At 36.3% G+C, this 18,205-nt stretch overlaps 1 protein-coding gene across 1 annotated transcript in view; it reads right to left on the reverse strand.

Annotated features, from left to right (window-relative positions):
* Positions 1 to 16,283, reverse strand: part of LOC125272633 (FERM and PDZ domain-containing protein 1) — a 51,286-nt gene extending 35,003 nt beyond the window's left edge. Inside the window, exons 1-2 of the mRNA XM_048197633.1 lie at positions 16,066 to 16,283; positions 5,128 to 5,540 (exon numbers count right to left, since the gene is read on the reverse strand). The gene's annotated coding sequence lies outside the window, so the exon portion shown is untranslated. The remainder of the gene's footprint in view (positions 1 to 5,127; positions 5,541 to 16,065) is intronic.
* Positions 16,284 to 18,205: the final 1,922 nt, after the last annotated feature.

Genomic DNA, 18,205 nt, shown 5'->3' on the forward strand with positions numbered 1-18,205 from the left:
AGTGATCCCAGGAGATCATGAGTCATGGTCCCATTATGTTCTCAGATTTCACAGGATTTGGAACTGACTTTCCATTTATTTTACTGCTGTCAACATCATTATCAATACTATATACACCACATCAAGGTTGTTACACTGAGACTGTGCAACATTTGCCCGGACTGTGCACAATAGTGACCGCCCACTTTTTCAACTGCTCTGTTTATATATTAATATTTTCAAAAAATAAAAAAAAATCCTCAATAAAAGGTTCAACCAAACCAACCAGCAACATTACAACCATTAATTTGAAGCAAAAACATATCTGAAAAGTTACAAGACTATATTGTCACAGTTATGTTCAGTTTCTCTGTCTTGTTTAGTTTTAGGGTATGTTTACATGACAATAATGTACTAAAAACAGAAAAGTTTTTCCTTTGCTTTTTTTTTTTTTTTTTTTTGCGTACAGACGACAACATTATCAAAAGGATCACCGTTCAAACGGATCCACGAAAACAACTAAAAACGCTGTATTATGCATGCCAGGCCAGTAGCTGGTGAGATCACTTTGTAAAGAAAAACTACACACCTATAGACTGATGTAATATGCATGAGCATGATATCACTGTTTTCATAAATTTGCATTTTTGTAGTTTACACAGAGACAATATCAATATCCCGTTTTCAAAGGTTTGCATTTTCAGGCCCCCAAAATGCCATTGTCATGTAAATGGACGGCCAAAACACATAAAAAGCTTTTAGTTGAAAACTGTGTTGTGTAAATGGCTCCTTAATCTTTGGCACCATTTAGTCATTCATTGGTTACCATTTTCCCTGATTAGTGTCTCATCTGTTCCCTGTTCTTTTGATCATCATCCTACTGTATATTTAATTCCCTCAGTTGTTCTTCGTCTTGTGTTAATGTTATGTTCCCTTGTGTAGAGTTCTCGTTTCTTGTGTCTATTAAAGTTTTGATGTCATTCTTTCTACATCATGCATCGTCTTTGGATTTCACTATACAAGCAACTGCTGACATATATACAGTACTTAACATCTGAAGCAAATAACTTTGCATCCACTATCATTGTAAATTATGTAACTGTATCTAAAACAACAGTAAACTTTAAATTTAAATTTAATTATTGTCATTATTTAGGGGTATAAAACACAGATTTATAGTAGATTTATAAGTTGTCAGGGGTGCGTTTAGTTAAAATCCAAAGACGAGAAACAAAGTATTTAATAAACACAGAGAACAATACTACAAAACACAATCCATAAACAAGACAATGAACTGCAGGAACCGAGGGCTAAAATTAACTGAGGATGATAATCAACAGAACAGGGAACAAGTATGGACTAATTTAAAACTAATGATGAACTCGTACACAAGCAGAACAGAGACAAAAACAAACATGACTAGAAACTAAACAAGACAATTCACGAGTTCACACTTACAAATAACTCAGATAAAATAAATGGTATACGTATTTGGCATGCTGTCTGGGGAGAGGGCTCTGTATTTGGCCCGAACACAGAGTACCCTCCCCCCAGTACCCCCACCCGCCTAGTAAGTAACCAAGTGAGTGTGAGGAGACGGGGTGGTGGAGGGATGCTAAAAATTGTCGAGGATTCATGGGTGAGTTGACTGTGTTTATATATATGCCTGTATCTTTTTGGGCAATGTTGCTTGGGCACTTTCCCCTTTGAGAATAGGCAATAAATTCGATCTAAAGTATCCAGAGAGAAATTTGTTGCCTATTCTCAATGGGAAAGTGCCCAAGCAACATCGCTAGGCAAAATTGCCCAGCTGGGGCAAAAATGCAGCTGGGCCAGATTTACTAAACAGGACAAATTAGCGTGAAAGCACAGTTCCAAAAAACCGCAGATAGGAGTGGAAAGTTCTGCACGCAAATTAAAGAACACAGATAATTTCCATAATGACAAACGCAATCTGCCAAGAGCAGTACAAATTACTGTCTGGTTTAAGACACACTTTTTTTGGGGCATTAAATAATGGTGCAAATACCAGTAAATTGACTAGCGCAAGCCTTAGTAAATCATCTTGCATTATTAATTTAAATACTCTCCTCCCATAAAGGGAAACTCCTACAAATGCATATGCAAAAGGGTCAGCCACAAAAATAACCCTGTCCACACCTTTTCAGTGCTAATTTTTCACTGCGTGCCTTTGATGAATCCTGACCGTAGTTTTTTAACGGCAAAAGAGGATTTGCGCTGACGCAAGCTGTTAGTAAATCTTGCCCATAGTGTGTGAAACATGTAGCTTCCACAGAATCAGTGCATAACAACTTCAGAGCTTATGCTAGGTGTGTTTTGAATGGTTTATAACTACTAAAGCACTAAAAATTAATTTACTGTATGTATTGTGAAAATGATTGACATTTCTACCTCCATATAGCACAGCTCGACTGCTTTGTTCTAGGCTAAGGTATTTTATTTAACAAAAGATTATTGGGTTAGATTTTCATTATTGTCAGGTGCCAATTTTCACACCATTAGTTTAATAAGGTTACAGTTTTTAGTTTATTTAATTGTACAGTGACCAAAAGGTTTGAATTCAGCTCAACTGATGCCACAATGGAGCATCACAAGTGAGAGAGAGAGAGAGAGAATAATGTAAAAGGGAAGTTCCCAATAGCAAAAATAACAATTCGCCCCCTGAAGAGTTTACAAAGCAGTTTGTGCCTCAGGCGGTTTGCATTATGAATTAAGAAAAACACCAACTGACCATTATGCACCTGCCTTTTTTTCCACTGTACTGCAACAAATCAGTTTCTGTTATAATCAACTATTCTAGAAATTGCATTATTGTTTCCTGATTAAATATTGATAAGTTTAATAATAAATGATAATAACATATAAGCAGCTATTCTGCCAAAGTACGTTGTTCACTAAAAAACAACTCTCTATTTATTTTTTTAACAAAGGTGTGCCAGGTAGCCATCCATAGATCCTTTGCATTAATTCTCTTTTTAAAGCTTAGTTACTTAAGGATAAAAATCACCTCTCACTCTGTCTTCAAGAGGATTAAGCACCAAATATTGTTGAGGTTTTCCTATACAAATCTCATTACTTTTTCAGCACTATTTTATATATTTTATTCATCATATGCTTCAGCGACTTCTTGATCAATAGGGATCTTCTGTACATATCCCTCTTTTCACTGCAAAATCAGGAGCCAGTGGAAGACTTTAAGATTACATTATATACTAAAGATAGAGGGATTCAATTACGGTTAGGAGTCTGTGAACAGCTAGATCACTAAAATGGATCCAGGAATTAAATCTGTGTTGTGGCATTGAGATGAGGCCCCATATTCAATGAATTTCACAATGAAACATTTCAGTTGACTGCTCTCTCTCTCTCTCTCTCTCTCTCTCAATTAGATTAGTGGCCTGTAGAGTGGGGTTTAATTCCCCCTCACGCCCATGTTCCCTCATAAAAAGAGGTCTGCTCATGCTCTCTCTGAGAGATAATGGCTGTACTCCATCATTAGCATGGCCAGCTAACGCTAATGGCTAGGTTAAACTACTTAAAGTAAGAATTGTCTACATTTCATTCACATTCATATGGGAGGATTACAGGCAGTGGACCAGTCAAGACATACTATGTAACGTTAGCACTTAGCACTGCTAAATAGCTTAAAAATGTACACTTAGTCTATCAGTTATAGGATCCTAGTATGTAATAGATCTTTCAGCAGGCTACAATTTTTTTTCACAAAAATCACTTACAGGCAGTGCTGATGGTAAGTATCGTTGTTGCTACACTGTAAGAATCAGGGGCCAGTTGTACCAGCTGTGCTCAAGTTACAACTTAGCCTAGTTTTGACATAAAGAGGTACTAAGTTACAACTTAGGCACTACTTATGGAAGCCTCCGATCAGGAGTAACAATTGGGATAAAATGGTAGATTGATTGAATTGCATCAATAAGCTCTTGTTTTACCTGACAAACTTTTTCCTGTAGATATGAAAATGTTGACATTTTAAGAGAGAGAGAGAACATTAAGTCAATAAATTACTTTGTTACTTAGCGGCTCTTCAACACAAACCTAACATAAACAGCGCACTGCTGTGTGCATCAGTACCTGTAGTGCATGTCAAATAAAAAGAACCTTTGTACCTTATCTAACCGTAAAAAGCGCATTTTAGTACCTTAGAATAGTAATATGTACCTTAAGGTATAAACTTTTACAGTTAAATAAGGTACAAAGATGTCCATTTAGGGTACTGCCCCAGTACCTATTGTTAGTCATGATTTATTGTATTATACTGGAATTTTACCATTAGTTACGTGAGGCAAAATAAGTTAGAATCAAGTATAAACTGAAGTTCGAAGGCTGTTTACAGCCTTTGGTGCAACTAAATAAAGTAAAATTAGTTACAAACTAACTAGTAGTTACTAAGCCTCTGTTGTTACGTTAAGCAAGAACTTAACAGAAAATGTAAAAGGTACTGGTAATTTTCTGCAAGGACATTTTCCATTAAGTATATTTCCTTTAAATTCACCATGAAATCAAATTTGACAATTCTTATCCATTTATCCATGCAGATCATTATTTATTCATTTCTTATTCATATGCTTTTGTAATCTTTAATCAAATATGTTTACCTCCCTTCCCCCTCGAAATGACATATTGGCGGAGGGTGGGACTAAATATCCTAAAATGACTAATATGGAAACTTACAACTTCCAGAGGACAAAATTAAGTCCTGACCTACATTTCACTTGGATATACGTCACAATAAGGATGAAAAGACTATCACAACTTCCATTTCGTGCTGATTTTTTAACCCTAAAACACAACACACTGTGCAATGCAAAATTCAAAATACAAGGGAAAACACCTGTGAAAAATCAATACAGAAAATTCCTTCATATTAACTTAGGACCCTATTTTTTTTACAGACTTTATTTTAAAGTGTACATGCACAGAGAGTTACAGACAGTTGACCCTAGGTTTACTGACAAGTATTCTAATTGGATTAGGTTTGTAAAGGCTGGGACACAGTGTAATTGCGTCACACACTGAGCCGATCACTGAGCCATATACACATATGTAAACACCCAACACTGTGGACACACTAGTACACAAAGACACAAATACACACCCCACACTTACCTTAAAGTCAGATAATATGTCGCCCCATTGAAGAGGAACTTTTCCTTGGACTGCATCACCAATTCTTCAAAGCATTCATTTGAGTCTATTCATTTTTCCAGTGCCTCAGTCTGTTAAATTGACAGCTAACATTAAATAACCTTTATTTCATTGGCTATAGCTCAGGATATAAATATATGCAGTGTAAGGGATTTTGAAGTTTTTGTCCTATCCATTTGCACTGCATCTATGTGGATGTTTTGGACCTGAATATTCGCAGGCTAATATTCGAGAAAGATTCAGAAGTCTTTTTTCATCAGTAATGAATTCCAGATTGTGCAGGCACATTGCTTTCCTCTTAATCCAGTGGTCCTCTGCATCAGACATGGACTCTTCTTTGTTGCCATGGTGGGAGCTCCAAGGGATCCTCAGCTCTGTCAAAAAGACACATATGTTATCTGATGTTGTTTCTTACATTCATTCCTTATCTCACTATGAGAAACGGCTCTCGCGTAACTGACCACAGAAGTCAGATGACAGTAGTACTATAATACACTGGCACTATCGCACCATCATTCTCGTTCCTTCTCAACTTGAAGATAAATGAACAGTTTGTAGAACTGTCATGATAACTTCACTACACATTTTTTGTCTGTGTCACGAGAAGAGTCGAATTTGCATGGAGTAAGAAGTGTATTCTCTGTATTTTTGTTTGTTTAGAGAAGGGTTTCTCTTATCAGTGAGCAAGGAGTGGGAAATTGAAAATCTGGAGTGGAGTGATTACTACAAAAAAAAATTGTTGGGGAGTTGGGAAGGGAAATTTGGTGTTTCTGTGGTCAGTTACACCCGAGACATTCCCTGTAGTATGAAGTGTTGTGGAAAGTTACTTTTAAAAGTAATGCCTTACAATATTGTGTTACTCCCTAAAGAAGTAACTAATTTCATTACTCTTCATTAATTTTCATTATCTACACTCTTACTTCAGCAATAAAAAAACACAGATGTGATATTTATCTAAAGTCATTTTTGCTTATTAGTATTGTTAAATTGAATCATTGAAGGTAAGCAAAGACATTGGTTAATATAGTGAGATTAAATACATAAAGTATATTTGTGTGATTTAACATAACGTTCCCTTGGAATTATAAGGTTCTCTCTAAATTCACAGTAGTTTTGAGATATTGATCTTCAAAGTTTTTGCATTCCATTCGACTGTGTAGACAGAACCTTTTTGTTTTCGAAATAAAAAGTCCCAAAATGTACACAACATTAAAAAAAACAAACATCACATAATGTAAATAAGTTGTCAGAGAATATGAATATGTGAGCCTTGACCACAAAACCAGTCATAAGGGTCAATTTTTTTTTAAAGAAAATTGAGATTTAAACATCATATGAAAGCTGAATAAATAAATTTTCCATTGATGTATGGTTTGTTAGGATAAGACTAGTCTCAGCCTCAGATGTCACGTCCACGGACTGTTGGCTGAACGTCTGATGCATAATATATGGCACACTTAACTGGAAACACTTCAGGAGTTTCGAAGTCATCATCTGGTTGGTTGAATTATACAGGATGTCCAGGAGACGCATGTGTCACGTTCTTTAACGGTCCGCCTGGAAACAAATGCTGTGACGCCAAACCCCCTCCCAGAAGAAGAACGGTGTCGTGTTTACAAGCGCTTACCAGGATCAACTAAACGCTGGATTTTCAAGAATATGTGAAGTTTGTGGCTCCATTGTTGCAGTAAACTTGCACAATGCTCTTGAATTAATAATTTATAGTTGCACACCGATCTGTTATTGCAGGGACATCGACTTTACATTTTCATGCCCCTATACATGAATCAGAACAAAACGAACTGTTATTGGTTGCATTACATGTCAGTCAAACGTCCTCTTGGGCAGTCCTTGGCCAATGAAAGCTGTGATAGAGTCCAGGGGCACGTTCAAGCTCAAACCGGTGCGCAACGTTTTGCTATGGTTTCCAGGTTGAATGACATGTTTCCTGGAAACGGTGTGCAACAGGGTTAGAGATACGTTTCTCTTGTTTGGTGGGTGTGTCAAAAATATCAGCTCAATCAGCAGCAACATGTATATAAACCACGCAGTATTAAAGAGACAGCTCACACAATGGGTCCAAGTAAAGTCGTTTACAAATGTGTTCGCTGCAGCTCGGTATACGCAACAATTGAAAATATTAGAAAACATGTTTGTTTCAAGAGTTTTATAGAACAAATATAGCATATAAATTCTTCAAAAAGAACACAAAGAATGGCCTTCTCAGTTGCCATAGCTGCAACTCTTGCATCATCAGAACAGGGTGTTCAACGCACCACTGTTTCCATTTAAAAAACGTTTTGTCAAGGCTGAACGCAGCCAGACCTTCTGTCGTCAGACTTAAGGTCTGGCTACGTGAGACTAGGATAGGACAATATTTGGCCGAGATACAATTATTTGAAAATATGGAATCTGAGGGTGCAAAAAATGTATAGTTGTCCAAAGGAAGTCATTAGCAATGCATATCCACTTACAAAAATACATTTTTGATATATTTATGGTAGGAAATTCACAAAATATCTTCATGGAACATGATCTTTACTTAATATCCTAATGATTTTTGGCATAAAAGAAAAATCCATAATTTTGACCCATACAATGTATTGTTGGCTATTGCTACAAATATACCTGTGCTACTTATGACTGGTTTTGTGGTCCAGGGTCACATATGTGAATAACTCAATTTTGACAAAAATGTCAGATAGAACCTTATAATTCCAAGGGGATGATATTACTTATTGCAGGTTTGCATAATATTCTGAGTTTGCATTTCACTGTTTTTGTTCATTTTGAGAAATACTGAATGTTTTTGTGCAAGTGAGTAAATGCATGTTCACATTAGTTTAGAACATGTGTAGGGAACATTGATCCTGGAGGGCCATTGTCCTGCATAGTTTAGCTCCAACCCTAATTAAACACACCTGAAGCTAATCAAGGTCTTCAGGATTAATAAAGTTACAGGAAGGTGAGTGTTTTTTTTCAGGGTTGGAGCTAAACTCTGCAGGACAATGGTCTTCCAGGATCAACGTTCCCCACCCCTGGTCTAGAACTACAATAACCATCATGTTTACACATCAGCGCACATAATGCATCTACACCTTACTCCCCATTTTGCTCAACATGGGGAAACAAAGTATTTGACTTGTTAACTTATTAGCATTACTTATTTGAAAAAGTAACTCAGATATTTTGATATAAATTTAAAAGTAATGTGTTACTTGAAAAAAGTCATCTGATTACATAACTTGCGTTACTTGTAATATGTTACTCCCAACATTACTAGCATGTACCTCAGTCTGTTAGCAGAGAATAGTGGTTAAGCTAAACAAGTAACCTAATGTTTTGTCATGAAAATTAGAATTTTGAACCTGACTTTAGTATTCAGATTTCTGTTCTGGAAATGTATGTAAATTAGTGCTTATTTAATTACATTATCACTTATTTGCATATTTAAACAACATTTCAGAAAACCTGTAATACAAAAATGTTTGCAATTCTTAATCAGACTGGGGAAGTGTGATTATATCTATTAGTTAAAATTCTTTTTACCCTATTCACATTGAGTGTCTTGCCTTAACATCAAATGCTACAAGGGAAATTAGACATGACCAAATGGGCCTTACTAAAGATCTGGTAAAGAGGTACCAATTGAATAGTCACATTAGGTTGCAAAATGTTTGTTTGATGTTCAAAGCTGATGTAACACAAAGGATACAGCTCTTTTGGTTTGGTTTGTTTAATTGAAAGAGCTCTTTCAATAAAAAAAAACAAAACATTTTTTCATTTTTAAATGAGGAACGATATAGTGTAGGAACAACATAATTTCTTTGGGCAATAGACAAAAGAGAGATTGTACTTTCTTTTACTCCATTCTATTTATTTCCCACAACGGTATTATATAAGTGCATTAATGTTTTGCCAATACTGCAATCATCTAATGTGCTGATCCAAAATGATGCTAATAAAGGCTTTCTCTTCTTGTTTAAAAGGAAAATAAGGTCTTTTCCTGCTTTCTTGCTTATCCAGGTTGTTGTTGTTTAATAGCCAGAATGCAACTCCATCCTTTCAGGCCATATGCCATACACCTGCTGTATCCCCTGGACACATTAAAAATGCTGTTACTCAACTTGTTTTTAACCTCTGGAAGTTGTCTCATGCCTCTTTCCAGGTCACACTGCAAGACACATCTTGTCTACCCTTATCAAACCATAAAACTCAGTCTGGCCATTAAGTAGTCTCAGCCTCAAATGGCCTGCCCACAGACTTTGCATCACATTTTACCTTTTAAGCATTTGCATTACATTCATATTGTTTTTAGTTCATGTATTCCCTGGAACTGATAAATGCAATGTAAGTCGCTTTTAATAAAAGCATCTGCCAAATATAATCATAAATGTAAATGTAGCCATCCGACCAAAGTGATTCATTAAAATTAATCTAATTCATTTGAAGACCTGTATGCATAAATCTTACTTAATAGCATTTTACATCTTTTATGTAGCAAAATATTTAGTCAAAGGTGAGGTAGGCAATTTCTGAGAAATGCTGAAGAAAGTGGATCGAACTGAGCACCACAACACACTTGTAGCTAATCAGCAGTAGGGGGCGTATACACTCATGAAGGAGGAGGAGAGAGAGTGAGCAAGAGGGAGATTTGAAGAAAGACTAGAAAAACAGAGATGACTGAGACATTACAAAAGAGAATAGGTCTGAGGAATATCACTGGGAAAAGAATATGATCAGGCAAGAGCTTTAGGACCCCCCTTAAAGGTGCCATCGAACATTTTTTTACAAGATGTAATATAAGTCTAAGGTGTCCCCTGAATGTGTCTGTGAAGTTTCAGCTCAAAATACCCCATAGATTTTTTTTTATTAATTTTTTTAACTGCCTATTTTGGGGCATCATTTAATATGAGCCGATTTATGCTGCGGCCCCTTTAAATTTTCGTGCTCCCCGCCCACTGAGCTCGCGCTTGCCTTGAACAGCATAAACACAGTTCACACAGCTAATATAACCCTCAAAATGGATCTTTACAAAGTGTCCGTCATGCAGCATGTCTAATCGCGTAAGTACAGTGTTTATTTGGATGTTTACATTTGATTCTGAATGAGTTTGATAGTGCTCCGTGGCTAAAGCTAACATTACACACTCTTGGAGAGATTTATAAAGAATGAACATGTGTTTATGAATTATACAGACTGCAAGTGTTTAAAAAATTGAAAATATCGACAGTCTTGTCTCTGTGAATACAGTAAGAAACGATGATAACTTTAACCACATTTAACAATACATTAGCAACTTGCTAACGAAACATTTAGAAAGACAATTTACAAATATCACTAAAAATATCATGGATCATGTCAGTTATTATTGCTCCATCTGCCATTTTTCGCTATTGTCCTTGCTTGCTTACCTAGTCTGATGATTCGGCTGTGCACATCCAGGTGTTAATACTGGCTGCCCTTGCGTAATGCCTCAATCATGGGCTGGCATATGCAAATATTGGGGGCGTACACCCCGACTGTTACGTAACAATCGGTGTTATGTTGAGATTTGCCTGTTCTTCGGAGGTCTTTTAAACAAATGAGATTTATATAAGAAGGAGGAAACAATGGAGTTTGAGACTCACTGTAAGTCATTTCCATGTACTCATCTCTTGCTATTCAACTATGCCAAGGTAAATTCAATTTTACATTCGATGGCACCTTTAATATTAGAAAAGCTTTCCAGCATGCAAAGACCTAAACAGGAAGGCCTGAAAATGGATGCAGAGGATGCGTTATTTCTGCTCCATATATGAGCATTGGTTTTGCTATGTTTCACAAAACCAAGATATGCTATTGTTGTGTTAGCTATAACAGCACAGTTTTGAGTGTTATTGTTTGTCTGGAGCTGGTGTGCTGCTGGCGACTAACAACTCTTGCTTGTATACTCTTGTGCACTGTACAGTATGTTCAGTTTTTGTTCTTCCTTGTCGTTGTTCATCATCTTTGTTTGATTTTTCTCAAAGCATAATTTTGCTTCACTTCAGCTAAAGAGATATCCACTCTTGCATTGCACGTTTGTGCATTTTGGGGGTGGAGCAAATGAAAGGAGGGGGGATTGATTTCAAATATTAACATTGTTTCTCCGAAATCACTTACTGCAATTTTAAATGCTATATTGTTCATTACTGTTTTATTTTTATTTTTTTAGATGAGAATTAATTTTTTATATATATTTCTGTTTAGGAATAGTTCTACTTCTTTTCCAGTTTAATATTTCTATTTAGTGTGCAATTTATTCTGCTTGTAAAAATAAATGATATAATCTGATATTATTAAAAAGATACTTCACTCTTGAATAGCTAGTTGAAGGCTAGTTTGACTATAATGTTCTATTTTGAGTTATGGGAAGCTTATAGAGAAGCAGTTACAAAGTAGCTTCCCTAACACTGATAAATTGACAATGGAAGTCTGAGGAGGAAATTAAGAGAGAGAAAGAGAGACAGAACCATCAGGCTTCTCGGAGTCCCCTCTGAACATTTTCAGCTCCTAGCTATTGAATAATTAATGTACCCAGTGCAAAAACAGAGAACACAGCTCTCTTTCTCCCTCTCACTCGCTTGTTCTCTGCTTTCCTTAGTTTATCCTTCTCTCAGCGCATTATTTCATTTTTGTTACTTCTGTCTTTCTCATTTAGTCTAATGAAAGACTTTAAACAATGCAAAATAAAAGGACATTGAACAATGGAAGTACACTTACAATGAATGAATGAAAGATTAAACCCATGAAATGTTTATATTTTTTTCTTCATGAAAAATCCTATAAAAATCGATAGCACGGTAGAATGGTAATGGTTTTGATTGATTTGTTTGCTATATGCATTGTTTGAGCAGATGTATATTTATGAAGCTCCCAGCACATATATGCATCCTTCAAGCTCTCCTTAAAGACTTTGGTAATCCTATCATTGCCCTTAAACTCTTCTTTCAGACTTACAGAGAGAGAGAGAGAGAGAGAGAGAGTGCACAGGCTTTAATAATGTATCTAGATAATGCTGCCTCACCACTCACACACACAAGCACAACAAAACAGAAAAACAGTGAAAGAGTGGCAAAGCAGCATGATCTGAGCACTGCATGTCTTCAGAGAGAGCTGAATGGTTATCGGGGGTTATAAGTAAAGGGTGAATGGAAGAGGGGTTGAGAAAATGAGAAAAAGATGTATAGATAGGAGGGGAAAGAATGAGACAGAGAAAGCTGGGAAGATGATAAGGATGAAGGAAGAGAAAGAGATGCTAAATAAGGATGTAGGAAGACGAACCGGGGAAGTTGCATGTGATTGTGTGTGTGCATTATTGGATCATGGCTTCTGGGAGTCATGGCATGAGGAGAGAGGTGTGGCATAGAACAGGAAATGCATCATCTTTTCTTCTCCCTATAAAGAGCATGATTTATGTGTCATCTCGATGTTTGATTAGGATTATTGTTTTATACATACATTCCACTTGTGCTTTGTATACGGAATTTTTTTTACTGTGATTTAAGTGACATAAATGATATACACTCACTAACAATTGGATAAATGTGGTCCTTTACAATGCAATTATTTTCAAGTAAAAATTATTTTAGGGCCAATTATATTATGGTTAATGATATAAGAGTGTTAACGATAAAGGACAAACCCTTTTTTAAAACGTACCAAGTTCACCAACATTTAACCAAGTTTTTATGTACTCTCTTCATATTTATTTTGGTTTTATATGGTTTTGATAAACTTTTATACCAGTTTTAAGAAAAGTTTCACTTTAATGACATAAAAATGTCATGTGGTCAAACCATCAAATAAAAAACAATAACATATTTTCTTTGAATACATGTGCATGTACAAATCATTAGGTTTTTTGGGGAGTTGCACCAGATGACATTGCCTTGTCATAAAAAGACAAATTATTTAATAATCTAAGAGATTTGTTGACCTTGACAGACAGTTATAAGGGTTTGCAGGGGTCCTTTCTATGATATCATTTCTTGTTTTATTTTTTTTCTACTTGTTTGTTGGAATAATAATGTTTTATTAATAATTTAATGATTAATAATAAAATATTATGCCAAACTACTTCATAGGGTTTTGTTTTCAATATTTACCTTGTAATCATGAGGCCTTTTTCTTAATTATGATGTATTTAGAGATTTAAAATAGTATATGTAAGTGAGATTGTGTATGTGTGGACTAAACTTGTCTATAGGACTCTGTGCATTAAATTAGCATATAAGCATTTCCTGAAGCATTTCCTATTTTGTAAATATCAATGAAAAATTGAGAGAAATTGTTAGAAAAACATACTACAATCTAAGATCACTATATTGACATTTGCATAAAGGGATAACTAAACTCTATGTCAGGGGTCTTCAACCTTGTTCAGGCCAAGGACCCCTTTGGTGGATAGAGAGACACAGCATACATAATGTATAAAACGAAATGTTGCATTTAAAGCCTCTATAATCAAATGTGTCAGTATCACTCCAATGTATTTATATACTTTGATTGCAAGTCCATTAGAGTCATATAATATACATAAGCACACTCAGATATAGACGAGAGACAAATTAAAAGAAAATTCATAGGATCCAGTGGCTCTGTTATGCATTTTGCTGGCATTAGAACTGACTTAACCCAAAGAGGGAAGGGTCACTGCAAATCAATACAAAGCTGTTCTGAGCGATCACCTTTATCCTGTGATGAAACACATCCTGATGGGAGTGGTCTCTTCCAGGATGACAATGGCTATATCCATACAGTACTGAATGGTTTGATGAGTAAAAAATTATGAATCACATTCTATTAAAACAGTAATATTATGAAATATTACAATGTAACGTATGTGATGATGACAAAGCTAAATTTTCAGCAGCCAAATGTTAGTCTTCAGTGCCACATGATCCTTCACAAATCATTCTGACAAGCTGATTTTATGCTCAAGAGTCATTTATTATTATATCAATGCTTAATATTTTTGTGGAAACCATGATAATATTTTCAGGATTCTTTGAATAGAAAGAACAGCATTTATTTGAAAGGGAAATCTAAAAATGAAAAAGACTATCAAAGACTATAAAAAGACATTTCCTTGCTGAATAGAAGTACAATTTCTTTCAAACAGTAATTTTTTAACAGTAAATTTATGACTTATATATATACAGTCACACCAAAATTTATTCAGACACCTTGAACATTTCATTCATTAATACAGTTTATTCACTATAGTTTCAAATAATGGTAATAAAATATAACAAGATCTCAGAGTTATGGGAACAAAAATAATGTGCTGGGGTATAATATGTCACTTATATAAATTAATTATAGTGTCCTGCACCCACTAGTAAAAATATACCAAAAATATAAAAAATGTCTGAATAATTTTTGGTTTGACTGTGTGTGTATATATATATATATATATATATATATATATATATATATATATATATATATATATATATATATATACTTGTTTTTATTTTTTATTATGAGGGACAATGGAACATTTAGCTGAAATTTAGTTTCTTAACTTTAGCTTATTTGGTTATTTGGTTATCATTGGATATTTTTGCATACACAAAACCTCTTCAGTATTGTGAAATCAGTATTGAATAGGCTATAAATACACAGATAATGCGTCTATCCACAAACATAGCAATTTAAGGCTAAATAATTGTGAACAAAGTCAGTGTCTTTGGATGGATGTGTGATTTTTGTTTTCATGCACAAATGTGTGTGCTACATTTGGTGTCTGTAATCGGAGCTGTCATTTGCCCTGGGGGCTTCAGGCACATTTATATGGAGAGCGTAATCAGATCAGTTCCTGTTGGAGATCTCCCGCTCCAAGAGCCACTTAAATGAATATTGGCACAAATTGCCCAATTTCAACTGTTAGCTGCTGCTTCATGTCTGAAAGACAGATGTGCTGAAGTGTGTGTTATTGTAGGACATGTAAGATCACAGTAGCATCAGATGTTTTAAGCATTATTTTATGTGCTCGTGCCTATTATTTAGTCATACTGAGCATATCATCACTAGATTATGTTTTAAACAAGTGACAGACATCTAAGCATGGTCTGTTTTGGTAAGTTTACAATTACAAAGCATCAAGAATTCACAGTATTCAGCTGCTCCTAAAAATAACAGCATAAATGAATTATGGCCCTTTCTGAAGCCTGCCGGATCTCCTGCCTGATTTATGCCCTTGTTTTCACTATAATTTTTATTATTATAACCGTGTTGTGTAATGCTCGCAACTAAATGGTAAAAATAAATCAAGTACATCAATCAAATGAATGAAGTTTGAGAAAATGTGCTGCGGATCTTGCACAAAACTAATTGTACATGATGCAACTGCCAACTTCCCTGAATCATCCAATGAAATGTGTGTGTGTGTGTGTATATATGTCTTAAAGGAAGTACTGAATTCATTTATCACTCAAATAAACAAGGTTACCTGACATTCCCTGAAATGCTTTGAGGAGATAATGTAATAATATTGCCTGTGGCGCAGAATCTCTGTATCAGACGACTAGCAAAGACAAATAGTAATGCTATTACTCTATTATTAAAGTAATAAAACATATTTTCTTGGTCAGACATGAGCAATAAATAAGCGCCTATAAAACGGCATCTGTAAAAAACAAAAAAACAAAAACATATTTCTATTCAGTTGTGTGGCTCTATTACTCTCTGTCTCTTAAGTACAATCAAAAATACAAGTTTCTCTATAAACGTATTTAAATGCGATACGATTGAAAGTGTCATTCACTTAATTCCCTTTAATCTGTCAAATTCACCTCGTCCAGTCAGAGACGCGCCTTCATCTTTACATCACAACATTTGCGGACAATATTTATATGATGTGCTATCACTCACCTTACATGAAGAGTAAAATTTTCATGAATTATCCATCGCCTTGCGCCGAAAGAAGAGTCATTGGGCCGGTAAATAAGTAAATTGAAGGCGGGTTAGTCCGATGGAGTTTCACAGAGACGCACTTCAGTTTAACCGTTTAATCTGCTTTCAGCGCTTGATCAGTCCGACCCCCATCCGCCCCCATCCCTCTCTCTCTCTCTCTCTCTCTCTCTCTCTCTCTCTCGTCTCCCCTCCCTCTATTCCTCTAAGATTGCACCGTTAAAACCTTAAAATTGGAAAAGCGTTAATAAATACGATATTCACCTTGTGAAGGTTTATAAACAAGTCAGTGCTAAGCTCGTGCGCGCTCTCGCTCTCTCAGTTTTAAAGCTTGGCATTATAGGATATTGTCGGAGCATCAGTGCACACGATAAACAGTAACAGGATTTTTTATTCTATTATTTTATTCTATCTTCAGAAGAAATAAAGATACAAAACAAACGAAGATATCAGAGTAATGGGGTTAGAATTGTTGCATTATTCCAAATAAATCGATTGAGATTCACAAATTAATGTAAAGAGATTCACAAAAAATAATCAAGTTTACAAAAAATACACTGCTCAACAAAATTAAAGGAACACTGAAAACACACCAGATCTCAATGGGGAAAAATATCATGCTGGATATCTATACTGAGATGGACTGTGTAATGTGTTATGAACGAAAGGATGCCACTTAATTTGATGGAAATTAAAATTATCAACCTACAGAGGACTGAATTCAAAGACAAAAATCAAAGTGAAAAAATGCAGCAGATTAGTCCATTTTGCTGAAAAGCAACTCAAAATGGTAGTCAGTAGTTTGTATGGCCCCCACATGCTTTTAATGCATGCCTGACAACATCGGGGCATGCTCCTAACGGATGATGTCCTGGGGTATTTCCTCTTAGATCTGGACCAGGGCATCACTGAGCTCCTGGACAGTCTGTGGTGCAACCTGGCGGCGTCGGATGGACCGGAACATAATGTTCCAGAGATGTTCTATTGGATTTAGGTCAGGCGAGCGTGGGGGCCATTCAATGGTATCAATTCCTTCATCTTCCAGGAACTGCCTGCATACTCTCGCCACATGAGGCCGGGCATTGTCGTGCACCAGGAGGAACCCAGGACCCGCTGCACCAGCGTAGGGTCTGATAATGGGTCCAAGGATTTCATCCCGATACCTAATTGCAGCCATGGTGCCATTGTCTAGCCTGTAGAGGTCTGTGCGTCCCTCCATGGATATGCCTCCCCAGACCATCACTGACCCACCACCAAACCGGTCATACTGAATGAGGTTACAGGCAGCATAACACTCTCCACAGCTTCCCCAGACCCTTTCACATCTGTCACGTGCTCAGGGTGAACCTGCTCTCATCTGTGAAAAACACAGGGCGCCACTGGCGGACCTGCCAATTCTGGTGTTCAATGGCAAATGCCAATCGAGCTCCACGATGCCGGGCAGTGAGCACAGGGCCCACTAGAGGATGTCAGGCCCTCAAACAAGTCTGTTTCTGACTGTTTGGTCAGAGAGTCACACCAGTGGCCTGCTGGAGGTCATTTTGTAGGGCTCTGGCAGTGCTTGTCCTGTTCCTCCTTGCACAAAGGAGCAGATACCAGTCCTGCTGATGGGTTAAGGACCTTCTACCATGTCTAGCTCTCCTAGAGTAGCTGCCTGTCTCCAGGAATCTCCTCCATGCTCTTGAGACTGTGCTGGGAGACACAGCAAACCTTCTGGCAATGGCACAAATTGATGTGTCATCCTGGAGGAGTTGGACTGCCTGTGCAACCTCTGTAGGGTACAGGTATCGCCTTATGCAGTAGTGACACTGACCCTAGCCAAATGCAAAACTAGTGAAAAACAGTCAGAAAAGATGAGTAGGGAAAAAATGTCATTGGCCTCCACCTGTAAAACCATTCCTGTTTTGGGGGTTGTCTCATTGTTGCCCATCTAGTGCACCCGTTGTTAATTTCATTAACACCAAAGCAGCTGAAACTGATTAACAAGTGTTCCTTTAATTTTTTTTTAGCAGTGTAGATTAAGATCCACAAATAAATGTAAAGAGTTTCACAATAAATAATAAAATTCACAAATAAATAAAATGAGATTTGCAAATTAAAA

This window comes from Megalobrama amblycephala, linkage group LG7 (assembly GCF_018812025.1).
Source record: "Megalobrama amblycephala isolate DHTTF-2021 linkage group LG7, ASM1881202v1, whole genome shotgun sequence".
Lineage (NCBI taxonomy): Eukaryota > Metazoa > Chordata > Actinopteri > Cypriniformes > Xenocyprididae > Megalobrama > Megalobrama amblycephala.